Source organism: Limulus polyphemus, unplaced genomic scaffold (assembly GCF_000517525.1).
Source record: "Limulus polyphemus unplaced genomic scaffold, Limulus_polyphemus-2.1.2 Scaffold65, whole genome shotgun sequence".
NCBI lineage: Eukaryota > Metazoa > Arthropoda > Merostomata > Xiphosura > Limulidae > Limulus > Limulus polyphemus.
Genome location: NW_013665675.1, coordinates 573367 through 582107, shown reverse-complemented (window position 1 = coordinate 582107; position 8741 = coordinate 573367). Strand labels below are relative to the sequence as shown.

At 30.9% G+C, this 8741-nt stretch overlaps 1 long non-coding RNA gene across 1 annotated transcript in view; it reads left to right on the top strand.

The window, feature by feature from the left end:
• The window catches only part of LOC111087278, a 32045-nt gene extending 24733 nt beyond the window's left edge, over positions 1–7312 (top strand). The window contains exons 3-5 of the long non-coding RNA XR_002611988.1: positions 4104–4234; positions 4934–5009; positions 6785–7312. This is a non-coding gene — a long non-coding RNA (uncharacterized LOC111087278). The remainder of the gene's footprint in view (positions 1–4103; positions 4235–4933; positions 5010–6784) is intronic.
• Positions 7313–8741: the final 1429 nt, after the last annotated feature.

Below are 8741 nucleotides of genomic sequence, written 5' to 3'. Positions count from 1 at the left end.
AAAGGTGTTCTTCTTCTCCACTACAATGCACGTCCACATGTGGCACGTTTGACGCAACGCAACACAATATTATGGAGTTGGGTTGGGAAGTTCCCCCCCCCCCCACCATATTCTCCAGATACGGAACCATCATATTACCATTTTTTTCGTTCGCTGCAACACCATCTTAATGAGAAAACGTATGCAGATGTGGAAAGTGTTAAATAGGACATCGACATGATTTTTGCTTCAAAGCCAAGTGATTTCTTTAATCAGGGCATTAACAACCTGATTGTACGATGGAAAAGCATCAGTGAATGGAGATTATTTCATTTAATAAATGCTTTGTTCTGATATATAAGTTGTTCGGGTGTTTTTATCCAGAAAAAGGCGACATTAATTTCTTAACGACCTGATAGTTATTTTTAATTTTATATATTTCATTTACCACAAAAGCATTGTTTCTAAAATATAAGGGCGCTGTTTTAGGGCACTGAAATTTTGAGCCAGCGAGCCTGATTCGTACCAGCGCGATACTACAATATCCCCTCCCTTTAATCTGTGTGTACGTTAGAGGAGTGACAGTCAATCCCTTATGATAGTTTGTATGGTGCTGCTGCCTTACCGCTGTCCAGTAATTCAAAATTAGGAACGGCGACAAATAGCATTAGTAGTTTTGCCATGAATATAAAAACTAAAATGCATATACAAGTTAACAATATTATGCAAGCTATTATAAGCATGCTATTAAAGACATTCCCAGAATTCTTGCTTCTTCATTTTAAAAGTTGTATGTTTACTGTCGTTCTTGAGCGTTGAACCTGAACTTTATTAGTAACTCAAAGACTTCGATGGAATATGTGAGCTGCAAAACAAAAATGAAAAAAAATGACGTAATTATCATGGTAACGTGTAAACAAGAAGTAAAAACAGGTGGGAACAAACAGAAACAACAAGTTCTTGAATGCAATACAAATTATTCAGTGTATTAGAATAAATGTAAAACACATGAATTATGTAAATATATGTAGTGGGAAGACTACTCCTAGCAAATTAACAACATAAAGTACATATTTCAAAACGGATGTGTTGATATGTTTTGCAGTGTATGCTTCTATGAGGATTTTTGAAAGTTTAATAATATAATTCATATATATCCTTAAATCTCTAAATTTCGAATAATCAGAATATCTCAAGTTATATTTTTAGTATAATTTTCCATGAAACTTGCCATCTGTATAGTTTTCCGAGCATATCTTCCTAACTGAATAGTTAGATTATTTTTTCGAAATTTTAAATCTAACAAAACATAATTTAAGACTATTTGATAACACAAGTAAATAAGGGTTCAAGCCGAAACCGATCCTTAAAACGTCTATAATTGAATAATCATCAGAATTAATAACATTATTTTTTTTTAATTTTGCTGAAATAGATCTGTAAATTCTATTTTAAGAATTGATTATATCTTTTCAACTTTGTTAAAGTGCTGGTTACCCAAGACACAGATTATTCTGAATAAAGTGCTGGTTACCCAAGACACAGATTATTCTGAATTTATGGGAGATCTTTTGTATACAACATAATCACGAGAAAGAGTATTCGCATTTAGTATGAGGAGTAAAAAAATACTTTATACACAATAGAATCTGGCCAAATAAACCACCACATGAGTTTTAATAATTATGTTTATTAGGACTTACTAATATTCTTCATAAGTAATATTATTCAGTATTGAAGCTTTTAAAATCATGATCATTTTACAAAACTTCAGATGAAACGCTTCCATGATGTTGCAATCTTTATAGCTTCAGTCTTATAAAGTAATCGGAAATAGCATCATATCAAGTAACTATCTTATTAGCTATATTGAAATTTAATTTCATACTTTTCTGAATACTGAAACATAACCTTAGTCGCTTTCTGCACTTGATGTTTCCTATTGAAAATGAACTATTAACTTGAAAGTTGCACCTAAGTAACTGACATCATCAATCAACTAAATGGACTATTTGGTCGTTATAAATAAAGAAAGGGCCATTGTTTTTGTTTTTCCTCTTAGAAAAATAAATATATTAGTCTTACTAGAATTACCTTCTAGAGACTAGTACAGACAATAAAAATACATGGCATTAGGGTTTTTTTGTATATCGTCTGGAGTTTCTGCTAAAATAACTATATTGTCTACATATAGTAAAATAAACAGTTTAAGATGTACATTCGTATCACCAGGATATTAGTTATTATGCACTAGCTCAATAATATGATTAATACCGTTATTTCCATGTTGCATAAAATCAACCAAATCATTTAAGCGCTGTTATTGAAACATGTTAACACTGTTGAGCGTAAGCTTGATGATGACTCCTAAAGAAGGTTTAAGCCTATCTCATATTGAAACAAATGTAGGCAATATATAGACGTGGTGTAAATCCGTTTTGTTTATTATAATCCCTTTAAATTTTGTTTGTGTATCATACACATTAAGTAACATGATATGCGTTTTACAGTTTAACTTTGGTAATTTGAATATTTATTTAAATCAGCTTTGTTTATTATAATCTAACCAAAACCACCTTAGGTATGAAAAAAAAGGTGTGGTCAAAAAGGATTGAGCGTGCGATTTAAAGGAATGAAATCAAAATTGGCGGCCAAACTGGTAGCTACATTTATAGAGTTGATAAGAATTTTACAGCAAATATTCATTCATTAGTTAGCCAGGCCACGTTTTTTGTTCAACTTGGAGCATGATGGTGAATAAAACGGACTTTTACTTTACACATCCAACCAGATTATTTAAAATATATGATAATAGTTTTTCCTCTCTAAAACATTGTTAATAGATTCTTTTATAGTAACGCCATAGAATTTAAATTAACAGTTTTTTGTCATCACCTTATGCAATCAGTACAGCCGTATTAAACATAATTATTTATGCTAATTGCTTAAGCTAATATCATGTGACGCTAAATGCTCTTTAATTAGAATAATTTCATAAAATTTAGTAAGTTTATGCTGAAAAGTTAGTAACGAATAATCAATAATAACCGTCTACCCGTATGATTATTTTGAAAACTTGAGCTAGAAACTACTAATCTAGTTTGCTTGGCCTAAAAAATACTTATGTATCCGCACGTCCTTTCACTCTATAGTTTTGCTGGTCTAAATCAGCTGTCTTTAATCCGTATGACAAAAACTAAAAACGGTCCACTTTTATCATTAGGTGAAGCTGTAGTGAATATTTTAGACCGATAGCTCACGTGAAGTTTTACGTAGGCGTCGCAAAACTTTTCGCGAAATTTGAGCGGTTTTTCTTGAATAACTTTGTTCATGCGGCTTATATTTATATCAAATGAGAAACTCCTCGTTATAGGTTAAAAAGATCTATCAGTGTTACAAATCAGAAAAAACCCATAGAAGTTAAACATGTTTTTATATCAAATAAAGTTTCCGTACTTTTGGTGCGAAGAATAAGAAAAAAAAAGGAAGAAACTTAATCAAAATTGGAGATGTTATATCTCAGGTATTTCCTAATGGATTGCCTTGAAATTTGGTATGCAAAGTAAGAGTCTAGCAGAGCACGTTTACTATAAATATGTGATAGCTTGGATTACCACAGTCCGAGCTACAGAATGTGTAAAATCACTAAACTATCACTCCTGTTAATAACACAAAGTGTGTCCTGCATTTGATAATTAGTCAATAGGAGGTTTAAACATGAAAACATTTTAAGAGATATTGAATTTAAAAAAGTTGGTAATTGCTCAGTAAGTATCTCGGATATATAAAACAGATTCGAATCTCACTTAATTATTCTGTATTGTACGTTTTGATACCTTCTGAATGATGAATGTTAATTATTAATTATTTTTCTGTTCATCATTTAGTTTCTTAGTTTCAGCTACTGAAGTTCTTGAATTTTGTATTACTTAGCAACTTACAAATAAATAATCCATTCTTTTTTTGTATGAATGTTTTTTATATTTGAAAAACAATTAGACCTTATTCACTTTGAGATACAGAACTCTCAAAATTAATTGGTATCTTTATGTAACTTTATCGATCAAGGAATTTAATTAGTTTCCAAAACGTAAATGATGATATAAATACTTTTTTTATAATAGATGTCAAATATTTGGAAGTTCCCTTTAGAAGCCTACAAAAGAATCTTAATTCGCCTAACAGTTCAAGGGAAGAAGTGGTGAAAGACATTTTTGTATCTACGTCATTAAATGGAGAGACCAATAAAACTTTCGTAAGACTATGTATAAACTCTGTTATTAAAATGTACATTTATGATATGAATAAATTTTCCAAGTGTATTATAAAACTATGTTTACAAACAACTCTTTAACTCTTTGAGCTTACGGAGTTGTGCAATATTCTTCTGTAATATCAAATAATATTTGGTTATTTTATAAAGTTGGTTCCACAAAATCACTTAAAAGCTGAATATTATATCGTGGATAATAATATTTGCAGAAGTGCATATCAAGATTTTAAGTACTTACTAACGAGTACTTTTTCATATTTCAGTTCCATAATATTAAATTATAACTATGATTTCTCTTTCTTGTTCAATAAGTTGCAGACGCGTTGGTTTCTAAGAGGCGTGGTATTTACAACTGAATTACGAAGAACAACTCTTGAAATCTTATTTTGTGAGATTCAACAAAAAGTTCAAATTTTTCTTTTTTTAAACTTTACAGTGGCCTTTCAGAGTTTTTATTTTGTATAAATTGGTAGAATGTTCATTAAAATGTTTTGTAATACCTTTAATATTTTTTTTTTATCCTAGAATAACTCTGAGGTCATTTTTCTTCTAACATCTGTAATTGATGCTCATAATGAGATTGAAATATAACCGCATAACTCTTTTTTTAAACTTATTAAATATATAGCTTCAATATCGAATTGGATAGCTCTGAGTATGTTAGTATTTATTTCTCCACAGCAAAACTATGTTCAAGAAACCGTGACTTAGGAGCAAGTAGTCTGTAAGTGTCATAATTGGATCTTCAAAGTATCAGGTAAGAAATACACGAGAGCTTTAATGGTATGATTCAAAGCTGAATAGATTCTCTTTTGATATACGTGTACTATTTATTACATTGACTTCGAAATTTATAGATACTAAGTTTACCAGATGCTTTAAAAGTTACGATAGAAACCATTCTATGCCAGTAATTTACCTCGGCTACAAATTTGAAATATTAGTTCACAACCACTTACAAAACCTGTAATATCAATTAGATTGGAAAATAGAAGCATGTGGTATCTTCACTGTAAACTGATTTCTGCACGAATATGTAATAAATTCCAAATATAGATTCCCGAAGGATAATTACAGAATAAATTTGAACTTAACTTCTATTGAGTTTAAGCTATGAAAATAAATATAATGGAGCCATGGTGTAGAGAGTAAAGCAACCTTTATTTGAAATGATTAAGCAAAAATACAGTATGCGTATTCACGTAGACACTGATCAGTTCCCTATCATGGAATCAATCAACAGTTATGTTCCGCAAGATGTATTTCCGTAGAAACTTTTGTATTCTGACAAAGACCGAGGATCCGTAACAAACAAGTGTAAACACGTGACTGGCTGTTCTCTTGCAACATACAAAAGACATATTGCTTAGCCAGTGATGGAAATTGCTGTTGATGATGTATCCTACACAATGTGCAAAGTTGTAGCAAATTTTTTCGTAGGCATAGTAGATATTATCTGCTAGAGAACAACAAAGAAACAAGGTTAACTAGAATGAAACAACTCAACCATTATCTGGACCACATGTTTATGCCTAAACTGCATGGAGTCAAATTAAACGAAACATTTGTTTTAATTCCTGTATCAATATACGATGGCGGAAAACACGGCATGCCTGCTTACCACATTTTATGTATAGTAGCACCTTCAATCACTAATAGAACCTAAATTTTTAAAAATTAATTTAATTTAATTTAATAATTTCAAATATTTTAAATGCACAATTGATCTTTTTATACTCACATTTTATACTACAGAACATCAACTCTTAAAACATTTTTCCTTGACAAATTAAAACTTCTAACAATAAAAAAATTCATAATATAATTTCACGAATCAAACAATTTTGATAGTAGGTTGAAACATTAATGAATGATTGCATATCAGCTCCTGCTGTCCCACAGTTCGAGTTTTACACACTATTGCCTCTACAGAATATTATTTCGGGTTGTTATATTTGTTATCCGTTCCATAGATGCTAATAATGATTAAGCATGTTATATTGTTTTACCCTTTAAATATTTTTTGCTTATTTAAATAGTCGTATGTTTCACGTTTAACTGATGAGCCTGATAAAATGGCATTAGTGTTTGTCTCAATTTTTGTTTATTGTTTTACCTATCTGTTCTAGAGTGTTCGTAATAAAAGATTTATAAAAACTACTATACTTTATATACAAACAGTACATAGGTAGAAAATAGATAATCATTAAAGGGTTCAAAGTTAATAAGGCAAAGCTATGAACTTTTCAAAAGATAATTACTTCATTTATATTTTAGAATTTGTAAATGTCAATGGGCTATGCGAAATAGGCTAATCCATTCCTTTGTAATCATATCCCATAACAGAAGTAAGTGTAAATAAGAAAAGACTTGTTTTAGCAGGAACTATTGCGTCACGAAGAACTACATAAGTTTCGATGTATTCATTAGTTTTATAAATTTTTAATTGTTTGTTATTCTAAAGAAGTTTTGAGGTAACGAAGAAAGATCATTAATTGATGATATACATTTTTAAATGTCATCTTGCTACAGGTGTGTATCCACATTCTAGATTTGAGATATCCAGTATTTGGTGGAAGAATTTTCAGGACCTGTTGGAATTTTGTGACCTCTCTTAATGTTCTGTTGGCTTTAATCATTTACATTAACTGCAGTCTTTGTTTTAATGTTTACTAGTGTAATTAATTCTGTTTGACAAAGATATCTAAAAACTTGTCTCGCCATTACGTGTGCCTTGAAATTACAGTCGGCTGATGACGCAAGTCAAATGTATAACACTGAATTCTTAGTCTTTTTGATTGCAGTACCACTAAAATATATAATAGGATTTATAATGATTGTTTCTGATAAGTGTTACATAACTTATAAGGAATTTTCTTTTGTCTGTTTGTTTTCAGCAAAATGCCATTGTCTATAAGTAAACACCAGGCATCTTATTTGTAATGTTTAACAAATAGTGAGTAAATTATAAAGAACTATGCTTGAAAATACGGACTTTAATAAATTTGGATGAAACCACAAGGACGCACAGAACATAACTGTATTGCTTGCAAAAAGCCTTCAGACAAGTTATTTCACAACATTAATGTTATGTGTATCATACTATTCAGTGTAAATATGTTTCTTTACAGATGTATACTGTTTAAATTCAGATATTCAAAACCTTATATATGTATGTAGTTTAATAAACGTGTTGAAGTAATGAAAATTGTGTCTCATTTATTATATTGTGACATTATTTTTCATGCTAAGGTTTCCATTTTCTTGAAAGATAAAACTAATAGTAGTTAACAGAAGTTTCATGGCTAGAGGTTTCTCAATTTGATCATTTGACACAAAAGACGCATCAAAATCAAACAATAAGTCAAATACAAATTGATACAGTTGTACTTGCCCGGCATGGCCCGGTGGTTAGGGTACTCGTCACGCAATCTGCGGGTCGCGGGTTCGAATCCCCGTCACACCAAACATGCTCGCCCTTTCAGCCGTGGGGGCGTTATAATGTGACGGTCAATCCCACTATTCGTTGGTAAAAGAGTAGCCCAAGAGTTGGCGGTGGGTGGTGATGACTAGCTGCCTTCCCTCTAGTCTTACACTGCTAAATTAGGGACGGCTAGCGCAGATAGCCCTCGTGTAGCTTTGCGCGAAATTCAAAACAAACATACAGTTGTACTTGAGTAGTTTGTAAAGTATTTCAGCCATCTGACAACAGAGGCAAACTTTCAGTTATTAAAGAATTTAGATGATCAGCAGAAAAAAAGGCACAGTCGTAAACCAGCACCTAATGAGTTTCTTCAGTTATGTATAAACTTATGTATTCAAGATAAGCATGTTCCTTATAGAAAAAATGGGTGTCTGCAAGTAAAAAATTAGGTTGGCTCACAAAAGGTATAAAGGATGAAATTATAGGAAAAAGTATTATGAATATAAGAAGTTTAAATTGATTGCAATGATAAGAAATTTGGAGGATTATAGAAGATCAAGGAGAATTGATCAAACAGGAAATAAGGGAATAAAAACTATATGAAAAAAGGTTGGTTAAAAATGTAAAAATAAATAGCAAGGAGTTTTTTAAAATACATTAAGGTTTAGCCAAATGTTAGGATGAGAGTAGAGCCTTTGAAAAAGATTATCAAATTATCAATATTGGGAACTTTAGAAAATGATAAAGTTTCCGAGCCAGATAACATTTATCCAATGGTTTTGAAGGATGTTAAGGAAGCAGCTTGCTACTATTTTTCTTAGTCCTAGAACAGTAGGATTTCAATGGAGGTGAAAAAATTGTTCTAGTAACTATAGGCCTATTAATTTCACAACAGTAGTAAGAAAAACTTTTAAAAGACCGAAAAAGGTGTTTCGTAAATTCATTTAACAAAGTTTAAAATTTTGTAGAATAGTCAACATGGTTTCACTTACGTTACTAATATTTTGACGTGTTGGAATAAAAGATAAAAGTACAGGTGTGGAATTGGTGCATCTTGATATTCCA